At 46.6% G+C, this 18,499-nt stretch overlaps 1 long non-coding RNA gene across 1 annotated transcript; it reads left to right on the top strand.

The window, feature by feature from the left end:
• Positions 1-1,848: 1,848 nt before the first annotated feature.
• Positions 1,849-18,422, top strand: LOC147098118 (uncharacterized). Its single transcript, XR_015074281.1, has 3 exons — positions 1,849-2,954; positions 3,604-3,693; positions 17,320-18,422. It is a non-coding gene; the product is annotated as an uncharacterized LOC147098118 (long non-coding RNA).
• The last annotated feature ends 77 nt before the right edge of the window (positions 18,423-18,499 follow it).

An 18,499-nucleotide genomic window follows, 5' to 3' on the forward strand; every position in this document is an offset into this window, starting at 1 on the left:
AAGTGGCAGGACAAGAGGCCGGATCTCAAAGAAGGAGATGTTGTCTTGATGAGGGACAATCAGGTAAAAAGGAATGAGTGGCCTATGGCTATCATCGTGAACTCCCATCCCAGCCAGGACGGGAGAGTGAGAAACGTGGACTTGAGAGTCATCAAAGAAGGAACAGCGAAGGTCTTCTCTTGGCCCGCCTCTGAGGTGGTTCTTCTTTTGTCGCCTGAGGACTCCAGTGACAGGTAGAGTTCGGACTATGTGGAGTCGTTAATGACCCCAGACGGGGAGTGTTCTGGACCGATGGACATTCTGAACATTTAATGTGTGCAGATAGCACCCTCTGGTGGCGGTTATTGTGTTAACAATTTGTATGCTGGAAAGGTCATCTGACCTTTCTTCCTGTGTGAGGTCATTTGACCTTCTTACCTTTCTTCCTGTTGACCCCAGGAAGCAGTTTTGCCAGGAAGAACCTGACTTGAGTAATGGAGAATTTGCTATGAGAAGTTCCACTTACAATCTAATGTAATCTGACTTCATATGTTAGGCCAAACGCAATATCTGTGAGTATCTTTAGTTCTTAGCATAATAGCAATGTTGTCAGAGTAATATTTTGATAATACTATGTTTATAAAAGATTAATATTTAATAGTTACAGAAGTTAGTTCAAATGTTAGTTAGTTATACAATTAGTCTATTCTACTGTTATAAATATGTTTATATCTTGTGTAATATCGAATGTGTAGTACTCAGTTTATGTACAAAACATACTTTGTCTTTGTTTACAGTTTCACAAATTTGTTCAAGTAAAAGCTTCAAAACAGCAAACGGCTTCAGGGAAGAATTATTTTGAATGAGTGTTTAACTTGCTGGATAGCTAGATAGGAGCACGTCTAGCGTGGCCAGTACAATGATAATGGCCCGTATTTTCCAATTGCTGGTCTCCTGCAGACGTAGGCCTGCGATCTGGAAAAATCTACGCCCTTACCCGAGGGTTCCCAGGACGCACACGCTTCCGATCCTGGTCCTCTCCAAATTCCCAGTGCGCAGGGCCCACGTAACCCAGAGGCACAGGTAGTTCGCAGCGTCCCTGGGATCACGTGGGCCATGGGGAGCCAACCAAAGAAGGGAATCTCACTTTATACACTTGACAGAATATATGAATGTAGATCACCCTAAAAAGATAGTCAAACTTTAAATACATTTTAAGAAACATCACATTTTCAAAATGACTTGAAATTACAATACATTAAGCATTATGTATTTTGAACAAAAATGTAATTTGTTGAAAATAATAATTAACGTTTTTTACAGGGCTAAAAATAACTTATAATTTTTTAAAGTATTTTTAAATGATAAATCAGTGAATGATATATTTTTTAAACTTTATTTTCAACTCTTTTCCGGGTAAAAGCAGGCCTTAAGTGTTATCTGCGGGAGGAGGGTCTCCAGAAAGCGGAATGATCCACCCACAGAGGCCCTTCTCCAGGGCGGCCGGAGGATCTGTCTAGACAATTCTTGATGGACCGGAAATGCCGGTTTTCAGCGCGTGTGCTGTGCATGCCTGAAACCGGCATTTCCCATGTCACTATGGGTGAGTACACAGCGCGGGCCCACCCGTAGGGATCGCAATATCTGGGCCGATATCATCATCATGCACAGCGCCCTGGCCGCAGACTTCCGTTGCGCCCGCCCCCTGAATTATCGCCGGGCGATGGGACCAACAGGATCAGTCAGCGGTTTTGCAGCGGCAGTAGCGGGCGGAGGCACTACTTAAAGGGCAGGTGTCGGGCGGTCATTTATATTTTGGCTGACTGCCAGCATCTTCCCACCTTTAACATTTTGTATCTGGGGTGCCGGCCACAATCGCTCAGCCCGCCATTCCTCTTGATAGCCGGGCTGTTTCCGCGGCACACCACTCCCTGGTGGTCCGGCAGGGCCCTGGTGCATGCAGCGCTAGGCCCCTCCCCTTTAATCAGGGGTGGAGACCTGCAATGACGCGGTGCTACGTTCCCCCGTGCGTGACGCTGCTGCATGGAGCGCCGCGACATTGAGTAGTTGCGCCCCAAGAAGGAGGGGGAGCACTTCGACCAACTTCTTGGGAAGCTACTACTGAATTAACGAGGGCGTGGCCCAGTTTCCCCCGATCTGTTTGACCAAGTGTTTGGTCACCTGGGCTAAAATCTCCTTCTGTGGCTCCGTGTCAATGTTTAAGCTCCTGTGCAACATCTTGGGTTGTCTGACTCAATTGAAAGCGCTATATAAATGCAAGTTGCTGTTGTTGTGGTTCCGATATTACGGGCAGCGGCTCGGTTGCGGAATATATGACCTCAATTAAACACTGGCAATGAAATGGTCATTTGCAGAAGGAAACTGCCGGCTCAATAGTCTTATTGCATTGACCAGTCCGTCTCCGGATTTCAGGGCATTGTTCAACGAAATTGAAAAAAAAAGATACTTTTTAATGCCCCCGATGATATTTTCCCAGAGTTTTGCTTGCAGCCGTGTCCTGGAGATTATCCTTTCCTTACTGGAGAATCCCAAGCAATCCTGGAGGGTTGCCAAACCCTCGAGCTGGAGGAGCTGGGAATTGAAATGTAACAGAATCCCCGATACATCCGCCCCTCTTTCCACCCCAATCCACAGAACTTCACCCGAATATGCCCACTGTCCTCTGAGGACACCAACTCCCTTCTCGAAGTTCAGATCTTCACTTGCCAGGGAACTTCTGGTCACTCACCAGGGCCGGTAAGAAAGCACAATATTCCTGTGCCGGCGGGATATTCCACTGAGGAGGGCTTCACATCCATACCCATCGTTGCTTTCACTCACTGTTCACACACAAGCGCACTTTCCAAGAGGAGAGAGGTCGGGAGTAAGCAGGTGTAAGGCCTGTTTGTAACAGCATAAGATTTGAAAAAAGAAAAAAATCGCTCATTTATCATTTAAAAATGCTTTAAAAACAGGTAAGTTTATTTTAACCCAGTTTAGTTAGGTTAGTTATTTTTGTAAAAAAGTTAAATTTTTGTTTAAAATATTTAATTTTAATGTACTTTCAACTAATTTTAATAACGTGATTTAAAAACAATATATATTGAATGTTTGATTGTTTTTGGGGTGATCTCGATTCATATATTGGACAGGTCTGTCTGTCAAGTGTATGAAGGGAGGTTCCCTTCTTTGATTGGCTCCCCATGGCCCACATGATCCCAGGGACGCTTGCGAACCGCATGTGCCTCTGGGATACGTGGGCCCTGCACATTTCCAGTTGGAGAGGCCCAGGAGCGGAAGTGTCCGGACCTTGAGAACCCTCGGGTAAGACCGTGGATTTATTCCAGAACCGCACGCAGGAAACCTCCGAACGGAAAATACGGTCCTGTCAATCCACAGGCCGTTTCCCTTTATCTTTTAGTCATCATTGCATTGATATTACTGCTCAACTTATTGAAAGCACTTTGTACTTCCCTCAAATTTTCTGCAAAGTTGTGCATGTTTTCCACCGTCAATGACCCTTGTATTGCCTGTTCTCTAATCCCATCAATCATGGGTATATCGATCCCAACTGCCTTCTCTCTATTTAATAGTGCTAAAATTCTCCATTATCTGTTCCAACAGGCAGTTCCAGTTCCAACTTCCTCCAAGGACACTTCATACCACTCCTGACGTGTCGCTGCGATCTCTATGGTGAACTAGCCTGACAACCATGTAAGTGATATTGGGCATGTGAGTGATATTATTCGAGTATCAGATATAATTCATACACTAAATTACTAACTCCAGTAGTGATCTCAAAATATTCATAGGTTTCAATGTTCCATGCTGACACATTAATTCTTACAGGAATATGTACCCATATCTCATGGGTAGGTGTACCGTCTTTCACGGGTCGGGGTACTGTCACTCTCGGGTAGGGGCACTGTCACTCTCTGGTAGGTGTACTGTTTCTCTCGGGTAGGGATACTGTCTCTCTCGGTTAGGGGTACTATCTCTCTCGGGTAGGGACACTGTCTCTCTCGGGAAGGGGTATTGTCTCTCTTGGGTAGAGGTACTGTCTCTCTCGGGAAGGGGTACTGTCTCTCTCGGGTAGGGACACTGTCTCTCTCGGGAAGGGTATACTGTCTCTCTCGGGTAGGGGCACAGTCTCTCTCAGGTAGAGGTAGTGTCTCTCTCAAGTAGAGATAGTGTCTCTCTCAAGTAGATGTCGTGTCTCTCTCAAGTAGACGTCGTGTCTCTCTCGAGTAAGGGTACTGTCACTCTCGGGTAGGGGTACATTCTCTCTTGGGTAGGGGTACTGTCTCTCTCGGGTAGGGGTACTCTCTGTCAATTCAATTCAATTCAATTCAAATCGCTTTATTGGCATGACAAGGTACATCTTATGTTGCCAAAGCATCGAATAACATTCACGGTTGTACACAAAAATACAGATCTATCCATACAGTGTACAAACAGATGTATCCCTGAGTGTATAAGTATAAATTCATATAATTTTTATATACTCTTTTCTTATATTTAGTGGTTGTCCCTCTGTTTATGGCAAGCTGTAACATAGTGTGCCGCTAAGGTTACACAATTTCTCTCTTCACCTAGTAGGTATGGGAATTTTGTGTCGTCATTCAAATTCCTGAATTCCGGGCATATTTTTGTGAATTTTGGGTAGAAATTCTCCCTTATGCCCTGATATTTTCTACACGCTGTGAGGAAGTGCATCTCTGTCTCCACCACTCCCTGACTGCAGTGAGAGAATATGCTATCCTCTCTTGGTAGCTGGGTCTGCCTGTGTCTACCTTTTTCGATCGCCAGGCTATGTTCACTAAGTCTGTACATTGTCAAGGTTTTTCTCATTTTGCTATGCTTTACCCTGGTCAGGTAATCAGCCAAGTTGTATTGTCTGTTTAGGGCCAAGTAGCAATTGAGTTTGCTTTGGGTTTTTGTTGTTTCTGCCCAATATGACATATTGCTAGGGGGTTGGAATATAAAAACAGGGAGGTATTGCTGCAGTTGTACAAGGTATTGGTGAGGCCGCACCTGGAATACTGCATACAGTTTTGGTGTCCATACTTAAGAAAAGACATACTTGCTCTCGAGTCAGTACAAAGAAGGTTCACTCGGTTAATCCCGGGGATGAGGGGGTGGTCATATGAGGAGAGGTTGAGTAGATTGGGACTCTACTCATTGGAGTTCAGAAGAATGAGAGGCGATCTTATTGAAACATATAAGATTGTGAAGGGGCTTGATCGGGTGGATGCGGTGAGGATGTTCCCAATGATGGGTGAAACTAGAACTAGGGGGCATAATCTTAAAATAAGGGGCTGCTCATTCAAAACTGAGGTGAGGAGAAACTTCTTCACTCAGAGGGTGGTAGGTTTGTGGAATTTGCTGCCCCAGAAAGCTGTGGAAGCTACATCATTAAATAAATTTAAAACAGAAATAGATAGTTTCCTAGAAGTAAAGGGAATAAAGGGTTACGGGGAGCGGGCAGGAAATTGGACATGAGTCTGGGTTCGGAATGGTCATGGCCCTGTGGGTAGTGGAGCGGGCCCAGGGGCCGTGTAGCCTTGTTCTGCTCCTACTGTGTTCTAATTCTGTTAGATTTCAGGAGATGGTTTTATTCCTGTTCCTGGCTGGGGTGGAGATCGCCTTTACAGAAGGTAAGTACTGTAGAAAATATAGGGACAGAGTGATCTCCTGGAAGAATTTCGATCGCCTAGATGGGTCGGAGAGGAATTTCCCAGATTTTTTTCTCCCAAATTGGCCATTGGGTCTTTATCTGGTTTTTCGCCTCTCCCGGGAGATCACATGGGTTCGGGTGGATGCAGAGTGATAGAAGATTTGAGGTTAGGATCAGATCAGCCATGATCTTATTGAATGGTGGAGCAGGCTCGAGGGGCCGATTGGCCTACTCCTGCTCCTATTTCTTATGTTCTTATGTTCTTATATTCTTATTTTTCCTTTTGCTTAGCGACGATTATGTTGGGTCGAATTCTTTGTGTTACACTGTCACTGTCCTTGGGTTGGTTATTGTTAGTAGTGTTGGTAGTTACTTCACTGAGTCCCAGGACTAGTTGACTGAGGGTATTCTTCTTTATGGTCCTCTCTTGGAATTTCAGGGCTTCGTAATGATAGCATTGGGGGTTGCTCATTTCTCGGTGTTTCCAAAATGTGGTGGCGCTTTTTTGGATAGTGATTATTAATGGATATTGGCATAGTTCTGCCCTGCATGCATTGTTTACGGTTTTCCTTTGAGTCCGGAGGATACTTTTACAGAATTCTGCATGTAGGATCTCAATTGGATGTTTGTCCCATTTTGCAAATTCTGTCTCAGGTAGAGGTACAGTCTCTCTCGGGTAGATGTACTCTCTCTCCCGGTTAAGGGAACTGTCTCTATCAGGGAGGTGTTCAATCTATGGTAGGGGTACAGTGTCTCTCGGGTAGGGGCGCTGTCCCTCTTGGGTATGTGCACTGTCTCTCTCGGGTAGGGGTACTGTCTCTCTTGAGTATGGGTATTGCCTCTCGGGAAGGGGCACTGTCTCTCTCGGGTAGGGGTACTTTCTCTCTCGGGTAGGGGTAATGTCTCTCTCAGGTTGGGGCACTGTCTCTCTCCTGTATGGGCACCGTCTCTCTCGGGAAGTGGCACTGTCTCTCTCGGGTAAGGGTAATGTTTCTCTCGGGTAGTGGCACTGTCTCCCTCGGGCACTGTCTCATTCGGGCATTTTCTCTCTCGGCTGAGGTTCTGTCTCTCTGCAGAAGGCATAATATCTCTCACGGTAGTGGTACTTTCTCTCTCGGGAAGCCAAACTGCTTCTGTCAGTCAGGGGTGCTCTCTCTCTAACTTAGCAATGTTGCCTCTCACTCTCCTCTCTGGTAGGGTTACTGGCTCTCTTGTCTGGGGTACAGTTTTTCGAAACTAGGTTACTCCCTCGCTCGTGTAGTGTTGCGGTCTCTCTCGGGAGGATAGTCTCTCTCTCTTGGGTAGGGGAAATTTCTCTCCAGTATAGGTGTACTGCCAATCTATGGGGTAGGTGTACTGTCTCTCTAGTATAGGCTTATTGCCAATTTTTGAGCGGGGTTACTGTCTCTCTAGTATAGGTATATTGCCAATCAATGGGGTAGGGGTACTCTCTCTCTCTAAAGTAGGGGTATTGCCAATCTATGGGGTAGAGGGACTGCCTCTCTAGGGTAGGGCTACTGCCAGTCTTTGGGGTAGGGGTACTGTCTCTCTAGGGTAGGGGTACTGTCAGGCTATGGGGTGAGGGTACTGTCTTTCTAGGGTAGGGGTACGGCCAATCTATGGGGTGAGGGTACTGTCTTTCTCAGAGAGGGTTGCTGTCTCTGGTGAAGTGGGTCAGGATGAGAGACTTACCTTCTGTACTGGCCCTGCCACAGTCAGGTTTATGAGTGATGAAGTCAGTATGAAACTCCGCCGTGGGTTCTAATTGTTTCAGTTCTGGGAGACACATGAGCAGAACATCCAGACCCAGGTCTCCATCTTTTATAGCCACTGCAACCGTGTTGTGATTGCATATAACCGGTGGGAAAGTAAGCTGTGAGGAGGATGTAAAGTGGCTGCAAAGGGATATAGACGAGTTAAGTGATTAGGCAAGAAGCTGGCAGATGGAGTATAATGTGTGGAAGTGTAAAATTATCCACTTCGGCAGGAAAGATGGGAAAGGAGAATATTTCGTAAAATGTCAGAGATGAGTACATGGTGATCTTGAGAGTGATTTGGGAGCCCTTGTACACAAATCAGAGGAAGTTAACATGCAGGTACCACAAGCAATTAGGAAGGCAAATGGTATGTTAGTCTTTTTTGCAAGCAGGTTGCAATATAAGAATAAGGAAGTCTTGCTGCAATTATATGGGATTTGGTGAGGCTTTACCTGGTGTACTGTGCACAGTTTTGGTCTCCTTACCTGAGGAAGGATATACTTGCCTTAGAGTGGGTGCAATGAAGGTTCACTAGATTGACTCCTGGGATGAATGGGCTTTCCTATGAGGAGAGATTGAGTAGAATGGTCTATATTCTCTGGAGTTTAGAAGAATGAGAGGTGTTCTAATTGAAACGAATCAAATTCTTCGAGGGCTTGACAAGGTAGATGCGGAGAGATTGTTTCCAATGGCTGCAGAGTCTAGAACTAGGGGTCATAGTCTCAGGATAACGGGTCAGCCATTTAGGACAGAGATGAGGAAGAATTTCTTCACTCAGAGGGCTATGAATCTTCTGAATTCTCTGCCCCAGAGGGCTGTGGATCCTCAGTCGTTGAGTATATTCAAGACAGAGAACGATAGATTTTTGCACTCTGGGAAATCGAGGGATATGGGGATCGGGTGGGAAAGTGGAGTTGGTGTTAATGATCAGCCATGAACTTATTGAAAGGTGTAGCAGGCTCGAGAGCGGTATGGCCTAGTCCTGCTCGTATTTCTTATGTTCTCATATAACCTCCTCTGTCACCTTTCCTGGGAACATCAGCAGTCGGTTGGTGAGATTAAACAAGCAATCATTCGTCGTCAAATTGGAGCGGTGCCAGGACCACCCGCGAGGCCCGAAACCGTCAATCCCAGACCCCCATCTCTCACAATGTGGGCGGGGCTCTCAGACCCCCCATCCATCACAATGTGGGCGGGGCTCACAGACACCCCATCAGTCACAATGTGGGCGGGGCTCCCAGACACCCCATCCGTCACAATGTGGGCGGGGCTCCCAGACCCCTCATCCATCACAATGTGGGCGGGGCTCTCAGACCCCTCATCCATCACAATGTGGGCGGGGCTCTCAGACCCCGATGTCACAATGTGGGCGGGACTCTCAAACGCCAGTGAGCGACAGGAGTGTTGCTGTGATCTAATTGGTCAGACAGTATTTGTGGGCGGGGTCCATTGCCCGGGTTTCCCCGGCATCAGGTTTTTGTGCTCCACCTTCCCGGGCCGGGTCCGCTCCCGCGATCCTGATTCCACCCAGGGCTGTGAGGCGGTGGATTCCAGATCCGGCCCCCAATTATCGCTCTGATCAGCCCCTCTGCTATCAGTGGCTCCACCTGCTGTTGCTGGTTGGGCTCCTCAAACCCGGCTAGTTTAGGCTTGTTGCATCCCGGTGCCTATCTCCGGCTGCTCCACAGGCGAATCAGAGCCGCTTGTAAATGGGAAAAGCAGAGCGTTTGCCAGTGACATGATTCCTCCAGGCGCGGCTGCAGGGCAGGCTGAAGACCTCGAACTAGCGACTTTCTGTGAGACAAGTTACCGGCAGCCTGGGGCAGTTCAGGGACACGCGTCCATCAGCACCATAACCCATCACAATACTCAACCGGGACTTCACTGGGACTCTGCCTAGTCCCAGGAACCAAGGCCACCCTGATTCCTCCGGCTGTAGAGACTGCTGTAACTTCCCAACAACTGCTGGGGAGTTTTCCTGCCCTCTTGACCATGAGCGGGAATCGAGCGCCATTGTCCACAGGGAGGCTGAGAGGAAGAAGCCGTATCAGGTCCTCCGGCTGTATTTGCAGCCTGATCCTCACATCTTCCACCTGCCTAACATGCTCAAAGATCGATCACTTGTCAGGGTCGAACATCCCTCCATCCTTTGCTAATTCTTTTAAAATTTTCCCTGAGGTCGGAGCAGCATCTGCTGCAGCTGCTGATGGCTCCACATTATCTGCATCTGCATCTGGGTATTGCAGGACTGACCGCAACAACCCCGATACCGAAGGCACCGGCCCCTGTCCTGATCTCTGCACTGCCTCTATCAGAAGCACATCACCCTCACTGTCAGATTCAGATCTCAAGCCCTGTCCCAACTGATTACCCTCTTTTACTAGCTCTGGGGGCAGCTACTGGGGGATACAGGGCAGCCACCGCTGATCGGCCCTCGGACACAGAGGCAGCGTATGTTGTCTCCATGTTACAGCTCGCCACACTACCCTTAGGCAGTCCCTCGGAACCGAGGATGACTTGCTTCCACATTAAAAATGAGTTCACAGGTGACTGATGAGTCCAATGCGGGACCTACAATCTCTGTCACAGATGGGACAGACGGTGGTTGAAGGGGCTGGTGGGTGGGGTGCTTGGGTTAAAGTGCGCTCCTTGCGCTGCCTGCGCAATGCTTAAACTGTCAGACTCGAGGTGTTTGCCGCCTTCCCTGATGCCTCTCCTTCACTTTGAGCGGCCTTGGGCCAGGGATTCCCAGGTGTGAATGGGGATGTTACACTTTTTCAAGGAGGCTTTGAGGGTGTCCTTGAAGCGTTTCCTCTGCCCACCTGGGGCTCTCTTTCCATGCCGGAGCTCCTAGTAGAGTGTTTGCTTTGGGAGTCTCGTATTGGGCATGTGGACAATGTGACCAGTCCATCGGAGCTGATCGAGCGTGGTTAAAGCTTCGATGCTGGGGATGTTGGCCTGAGCGATAACACTGACCTTGGTGCGCCTATCCTGCCAATGGATTTGCAGGATCTTGCAGAGGCAGCATTGGTGGTACTGCACCAGTGCTTTGTGGTGCCCGCTGTACATGGTCCATGTCCCTGAGGCATACAGCAGGGCAGGTATCACTGCTGCTCTGTAGACCATGAGCTTGCTGCTGGGTTTGAGGTCCTGGTCTTCAACACTCCCTTCCTCAGGCGACCGAAGGCTGCACTGGCACACTGAAGGTGGTGTTGGACATCGTCATTGACGTCTGCCCTTGTTGACGGTAGGCTCCCCAGGTATGGAATGTGGTCCACGTTGTCCAAGTCCTTGTCATGGATTTTGATAATTGGGGGGCAGTACCGTGTGGCGGGGGCAGGTTGGTAGAGGACATTTGTCTTACGGATGTTTAGTATAATGCCCATGCACTCGTATGCTTTGATGAAGGTGTTGACGATGGTTTGGAGTTCGATCTCCGAGTGACCGCAAATGCAAGCGTCGTCTGCATACTGTAATTCGATGACAGGGAATGGGACGACCTTGGATCTGGACTGGAGGTGACGGAGGTTGAACAGTTTCCAGTTTGTTCTGTAAATTAGCTCCACTCCAGTGGGGAGCTTACTGAGGGTGAGATGGAGCATTGCAGCAAGGAAGATGGAGAAGAGCGTTGGTGCGATGACACAGCCTGGTTTGACCCCGGTTCATATGTGAATTGGGTCTGTTGTGGAACCGTTGGTCAGGATCACGGCTTGCATGTCGTCGTGAAGCAGGCGGAGGATGGTGACAAACTTTTGAGGGCAGCCGAATTTGAGGAGGTCACTCCAGAATCCCTCATGGTTGACAGTGTTGAAGGCCTTTGTGAGATCAAAGAAGGCCATGTACCCCTGTTCCCCGCTTTTCTCTTGTAATTGAAGTGCGGTGAAGATCATGTTCATTGTGCTCCTTATTGGGCGCAATCCACATTGCAACTCTGGGAGGAGCTCATCGGCCACTGGGAAAAGGCGATTGAGGAGGATTCTTGCGATGTCTTTCCCTGTGTCAGACAACAGGGAAACTGCTCTGTAATTACGGCAATCAGACTTGTCACCTTTCTTGAAGATGGTCACAATTACGGCGTCTCTGAGATAAGAGAAATGAGTTCATGAATTCACGCCAGTAGTGCTTGTCTGCCATACTTTAATTTCTCAGCGGGGATTCCATCTGCTCCTGAGGCCTTGTTGTCCTTCAGTTGTCGGATGGCCTTTTCAACCTCATGCCGGGCTGGGGTGCCATCACTTCTGTCCTGAAGCACCATTCTGAATGCTCGATCTAGCTCTGACACATCATCGCTCAGCTATGAATTCTCACGCTGGACTCATGCATTCACCTCCTCCAAACCTATTGTTTCATATTAACCTGGGGAGCCAGTGAGTCTGTTTAACCGACTGCTTCTCACTCTGCAAGCTTTGTTTCTCTGCTAAGTTAGCAGATTCCAGCTCATCACACTGGATTTCACACTCCTCTATCTGTTTAGAGAGAGCGTAACAGGCCATAAATAAGCTGTGGACCGTCAGGCATTTTATCTTTATAATTTTGTTTTATACCTAAATCTTCCTCAAATCAAATTCTGACCCAATCTGATCGATCAGCTTGCAGGACAGTGTCAAGGGTCAAGTCCATACACTTATGTTGATGGATATACTTCTCCAAACATTCATCTAATTTAGATTTAGGTATAGCCTTGCCTTTAAAATAATGTCAGTGCAAAATGCAGGTACTAAAATTCGGAAGCAGGCACGGGTCCTGTTGGGGACGAAAATGTATCTGACAGTTTTAGCATTGAACAGCAAAATCAGAATAAATGGGACACACGGGGTTAGAATATAATGAAGGAATTCGATAGCTCCCCACACCCGTGAAATGCGAACCCAGCTTGTGACAAAACAAAACCAGGGCGAGTTCCCAAGCATATTCCAATCTGTTAACATAAAGAACTGGAAAATGTTCTTTAAACAATTCAGCATAGTCACTGTTCCTAGAACCACAGCCGCCATTATCTCGAAGCAATAATTAGTTTCGAGCTTTTGGCAACAAATGACCACAAATTGATCAAAGGTGAAAGTGACTGTGAACCAGACAGAACAGCGCGTGGCTGCATAAAGCAGGACCGTGTGGATATTACACAGTGGAATGGACTCCACAAAACGAATCTGTTCCCAAAAAGCAAGAGGAATCTGCCTCAATATCAGACTGACGATAAGGACCAGTAGATGCATCGTTGCCATGGCCACAAGTTAGCGAGTGATACATTTGGAGAGCCCGCACTTTCCCTGAGACAGAATCACATTGTCGTTATGATAATTTATCTTCCTTAAAGTTATCAGGGTAATTATACATCAGGCTGGGAGCAAAAACAGAACTTTGATGGAGTTCGGGACAAATTTGCAGCCGGCCTTGATTTTAGTGGAGGAGGCGGGATGGAGCCGGGTTGCCTGGTGGGCGGGCTTCGGACCCGCTGCCGGTTTCAGCCGCTCCCGATGTCCCATTTTGATTTAATTGGACCAATTAGTCCCGTGGTGCGCGCTGCCTGCTGCAATGACTGGGAGCGGGTCTGTTGGTCTGCACTGATGAGGTCACAGCTACACTTGTTTTTAAGGGCTCCATGTAGCCTCAGCCTCTCATTTCTCGTTACTGCTGCAGCTTGAATGGGCCAAGGTGACCCTGAGTGCTCAAAATCCAAGGCTGTTCCCCGATTCACTGAGGACTCGCTGCAAGCTCTTTTGCAGGGAGTAAGAGGACGCAGGGAGATTCTGTTCCCTAAGGGTGTAAGGACAATCCTAGTTACTACAGGCCGGTCAGTTTAACATCACTGGTGGGTAAAGTTTAGAAAAAATAATCAAGCCTAAAGTTGGAGAGTTTAAGCTAATTAAGGAGAGCCAACACGGACTTGTAAAAGGCAGATCATGTTTGACTAATTGAATTGAAATTGTTGATGAAGTAACGGAGGATCGATGAAGGGAATGCATTGGATGTTGTCAACATAGATTTTAGGAAGGCGTTTGAAAAAGTATCACATAGAAGGTTGTTAACAAAATTGAGGCTCATGGAATAGGTGGGTCAGTGGCAGCTTGGAAATGGACTTGGCTTAAGGACAGAAAACAGCGAATTGTGGATAATGGCTGTTTTTCAGACTGGAGGATGGTAGACAGTGGTGTTCCCCTAGGGTCAGTGCTGGGCCCATTGATTTTTTTGATATATATAAATGACCTGGAAATTCTATATTTGCCGATGACACCAGACTTGGGGTGTAGCAAACAGTGAGAATGATACCAATCAACTGGAACAGGACATAGGAAAGCGAGCAGAATGGGCAGACAATTGGCAGATGGAATTTAATACAGAGAAGTGTGAGGTGATGCAATTTGGCAGAAGGAACCGGGAGAGGCAATATACACTTAATGGCACAGTTTTAAAGAGTGTGCAGGGTCAGAGGGACATGGGAGTTAATGAGCTTAGGTCCCTGAAGGTGGCGGGACATATTAAGAGTGTGGTTAGCAAAGCATATGAGATCTTGTGTTTCATAAATAGAGATATTGAGTACAAATGTAATGACGCGATGCTGAATCTTTATAAAGTGCTGGTTAGGCCACAACTGGAGTATTGCGTCCAGTTCTGGACCACACACTTTAGGAAGGATGTGAAGACCCTTGAGAGGGTGCAGAGGAGATTTACCAGAATGGTTCTGGGGATGGGGATCTTAGCTACAAGAACAGGTTGGAGAAGCTGGATTTGTTTTCATTATAGCAAAGGTGGCTGAGGGGTGATCTGATGGAGGTGTACAGATTATGACAGGTTTGGATAGGCTAACGAGGAAAGGCTGTTCCCACTAGTTGATGGTACAATGACACGGGGACACAGATTTATGATTTTGGACAAGAGATACGGGGGTGCTGTGAGGAAAAACCTTTTTATGCAGCGAGTGGTGAGGACCTGGAATTCGCTGCCGACGGAAGTGGTGGAAGCGGAGACACTCAATGTTTTCAAGGGGAGACTGGATAGGCACTTGAGGGAAATAAACTTGCAGGGCTACGGGGATAGAGCAGGGGAATGGGGCTGACTGGATTGCTCTGCAGAAAGCCGGTCCGGTCTCGATGGGCCGAATGGCCTCCTTCTGTGCCGTTCTGACTCGATGAATCTATGACTCCTGATGGCCGGAGGAAGCCTCCTCACAGACCAAGGCTGCCTGGCTGGAGATTGCTGAAGAGGTTAATGCAAGGTCGCTATGTGCACACACCTGGCTGAATCAATGTGAATAACCTCACATTTCCCTACATTATACTCCATGTGCGATCTTACTGCCCACTCACTTAATTTATCTATATCCCAGTGCAGACTGTTTCTCCTCACAGCTTACTGTTCCACCTAGTTTTGCATCTGCAGCAAACTTGGATACATTACACACGGTCCCTTCACCTAGGTCATTAATAAAGATTGTAAATAGCTGAGGCCCCAATACTGATCCTTGCGCCACCACACTAGATACAGCCAGCCAAAATGAAAAAGATTTTTTTATTCCTACTCTGTTTTCTGTATGTTAACCAATCCTCAATCCATACTACTATATTACCTCCAATCCCATGAGCCCTAATCATATGTAATAACCTTTTACGTGGCACCTTGTCAATTGCCTTTTGGAATTCCAAGTATACTACAGCCACTGGTTCCCCTTTATTTACCCTGCTAGGTACATGCTTAAAAAACACTAATGAATTTGTCAAACATGATTTCCCTTTCATAAAACCATGTTGACTCTACCTAATCATGTTATGATTTTCTAAGTGCCCTGATACCACTTCCTTAACAATGGATTCCAGCATTTTCCCGACGACTGATATCAGGCTAACTGGCTTGTAGTTCGCTGTGTTTTCTCTCCATCCACAGTCGAGGGTCCTGTCAACCTCTGTGGAGGGGAATCCTTGGAAAGCAAAAAGGAGGGCATTGTTGAGGCACCAGTATTGAAGGTGGCATCATCGTGTGATGCAGACAGAGAAACTGGGAGAATGGAATAGAGAGACCTTACTCGAAGCAGGTTTGGAGGAAGTATGATCAAGGTAGCTGTGGGATTCACTTTAAGCAACCTAACCCAAGACATGTAGACAGGAAGTCAAGAACGGAAGGGAAGAGTTCGAGTTGGCCATGTGAAACGGTGGAATTTAAAGCAAAATTGATGAAATTTTTCAATTCACGGCTTGAGCAGGAAGCCGCACAGACATCAACGCACCAGATAAAAGATGTCAAGGATGTGACCTGACTTGGTCTGAAGCAAGGAATATTCCACATATAATGTTAAAAGACCGGCATAGCTTGGACCCATATAGGCTCACCAGTGACAAATTTATTTGGAGGCAGTGAGCAGCGTCAAAGGAAAAGCTGTTTAATGTGAGGCCGAGTGTGGCCAGGTGGAGGAGGGTGGTTGTGGATCAGGATTGGTTTAGCCGCCATGTATGGAAGAAGCGCAGGGACCGCAGCCCATCCTGGTGATGTGGAGGTGTAGAGCGACTGGGCGTCCTGGTGGGAGTGAGGTTGTAGAAGGACTGGACATCTATGGTGAAAAGGAGACAGCTATGACCAAGAAACTGGAATGATGAAAAGGTGAATGGCGTCGGAAGAGATTAGACAAGGGGAGAACATTTACAGTTGTGATAGGAAGAAATCAGTTCCATGCGGCATTAACAGGTTGATATGATTGTTCTACCGGCGGGGTCCTGTCTGTGGATGTTTGAAAGGAGGCAGCAGGGGCTGTGCCAGGTTAGTGGGCTTTGAGTTTGGAGGCCGTGCGGTGAAGATCTCCAGAGGAGATGAGGTCAGTGCCAGTCTGGGAAAGGATTGCTTGATGTTCGGTGGTGGGGTCACGGTGCGGGGGAGGGACGAGGAGATGTCAGAGTTTGGGCTGTATTTTGCGACACCTACGGGTGTGTACGAGATGTGTACGTGACCGTAGGGGCCGCGCTGGTTCCAGATTTAGGCATCGGAATCTTCTTGACAGATCCTCCGTATCCCAGGGAGATGGGCCTCTGCCGGTGGAGATTTCCGCTATTTGCCCAACTTACGCCCGCTGAATGCCTGTGAAATTCTTATGCCTGATAAATGCAGGTGTAAGGCCTGCTGTTACCAGAATAAGAGTTTTAAAAAAGCTAAATAAAATGTTATCACACATTTATACATTAACAACCCTGTCCAATAAGTTAAGATTATTTTTAGTCCCGTTAATACATATTTGTTCAAAACATTAATTTTTCGATTTCAATAGCATTAAAAGGCATTTTAATTAATATTAACTATGTAATTTATTTATTTATTTTATGAGTTCGTGTATTTTTAAAGTGATCCCCATTCATATTTATGGGCGCTCCGTACGCACGAAACTCCCAGAAGTATGAATGGGGATTCCCTTCTTTTATTGGTTGAGCTGGCCCATGTGACCCGCATGCGCACCTGAGATCCCTGGGTCTCTGCCCGCGCGGACCCGGAGAAGCCCAGGATCGCGAGCCTCCAAACCTCCCGGGCCACCAGGGAAATGCGGAGATTTTTCACAGGTCGGAGGCTTCCACCCGCGGGAAACCTCTGATCGCAAATTGTGGGCCTTTGTGTTTAGACTCCACAAGGTGGCGCTATTTTCATCACACAACAACAGCGACTCCCTTATCAGCAGATTTAATGATAATGTCAGGTTTGTACCTGAGAGAATGGAATGCTGCAAGTTCACAGGGACATGGATCAGAGAGAGGGAAGCGAGGATTCACTGAATCACTCCTGCCCTCCATCCAATCACAGACATTCAGCCTTATGATCTTTTCATGCCCCCTTTTCCCTGGCTCTTTGTTTACTAAAAGCGGTTAATCTCTAACATTTTAGATTTCTGAAGATATCACTGACGTGAAACGTTAACTGTTTCTCTTTCCACAGATGCTGCCTGACCTGCTGAGTGGTTCCAGCATTTTCTGTTTTTATTTATAATAATGTTCGCCCTCTGCTGGTGGATACTTGCCATTGCAGTGGTCATACTGATGGAATAAGCATCGCCACCTGCTGGCGGACACTGCACGGTACAGTCGTTTTGCTGATTGAGTGACCATTGCTCACTGCGTCTGAATAACTGAAGTATTTAGCTTTTAGAATTAAAGTCCAATAACAGTGGCCGTGGAACTCTGATCAGATTCTCCGGGTCTCCCGCCATACGCCGAATTCCCAGGGGCAGGTGTCGTGCAGTAAAACAATATTCTGCTGTATCTAGGAATTTGTGTGTGTTTACTCATGGGACATAATAAAAACATGAACATCGACAAAGGCACAAATTTCAAACATAATATTTTTAAAATGCATTTTATATTTTTAAACGCTATATACATCACTTGACCCCCCTGCAGGTTGAGAACCATCTTAAATAGAGGATGAAAAAGTGAAGCGGTTACAAAATGAAGTTCATATAAAACCTTCAACAATAAACATAGGTTCTTAATCTCTGTTACAGAGTTGATTAATCCACGCAGAGCAGTGTCTTACAGTATTAATATAGACAGAGCAATGATCCGAATACATTCTTTGTTTTATAATTTTAATTAAGCAGAACGCAGCCAAAATATAAAGAGCTAAATCTATTTATTTCAAAACAAATTAACATGGCGATTGATAAACTAAAGTGTTGTTTATATCGTGAAGAGAAGCACATTCAGCATGTACACACTGTTGGAAAAGTTAATGTATATTCTCTCAGATTTCACACACAATATTTCCCGCTACTCTGTGACACGCCCCGGGACATCGCATCCGGGATTTTCCGCTGACTTTTACCTGAAAGGAAAAAACAAACAGCTTGAGAGAGAGAGAGAGGATTAAACAATTCACCAACACAACATACAATCAAATGGAGTCTTTTTCACTACTCACAATATTCTCCCTGATATGTCACTTCTGTTTGACTTTTATTTAACTAATAAATAAACATAATCTCTCTGATAGTTTCAATATAGTTTGCCGTTAAAGACACTCCCCACAATCACAGAATTGAATTAATTACAGCCAGTATAATGGGGTGTTTATTTCCACAGTAAATATACAGCATGTTCTCTCTGCTAGTTTCAGTATC

The sequence above is a fragment of the Somniosus microcephalus genome, chromosome 30 (assembly GCF_052327205.1).
Source record: "Somniosus microcephalus isolate GS21.2 chromosome 30, FLI_Smic_1.0, whole genome shotgun sequence".
Taxonomy (NCBI): domain Eukaryota; kingdom Metazoa; phylum Chordata; class Chondrichthyes; order Squaliformes; family Somniosidae; genus Somniosus; species Somniosus microcephalus.